This window comes from Marmota marmota, unplaced genomic scaffold, assembly GCF_001458135.2.
Source record: "Marmota marmota marmota unplaced genomic scaffold, marMar, whole genome shotgun sequence".
NCBI lineage: Eukaryota > Metazoa > Chordata > Mammalia > Rodentia > Sciuridae > Marmota > Marmota marmota.
This window is the reverse complement of record NW_025999960.1, coordinates 13886129-13886577: the sequence shown is the minus strand read 5'-3', so window position 1 is coordinate 13886577 and position 449 is coordinate 13886129.

Sequence of the window (449 nt, the reverse complement as noted above, 5' to 3'; positions counted from 1 at the left end):
CACGCATCCATGAAAAACTGGAGCGCGCTCCTTCCTCTCCAGCCACAATTTCCTCACCCGCGCCGCTCCGGCTGCGTGTGTCTGGGAACACAACGGTGTGAAGCTCAGTAGCGGGATTCCCCATGGGAAAGTCGCCCAGTCCCTCCCCGGGGATGCTAGAGACCCTGAACCGAAACAGGAGGCAGGACGCCCCCGGCCGGGAAGCGGCCCCAGCCCGGATTTCCCTCCCGGGTGGGGCAGCAATGACTCACCCCCTCCCCCTTCCCTCGGTTTCCTTGTTTGCATTTCTCCTCCCGGCCACGTGGCGATCGGTGCAGCTACTCACCGCCCTAACCTCGACACCCCGGCCTCTGCTGCCCCTGCACACACCCTAGAGCCTTCCTACCCACTGGGGTTTCTCCGGGCTCCAGATGGTGCCCACTGTACTTACCCCTGGGTGCCGACTCCAC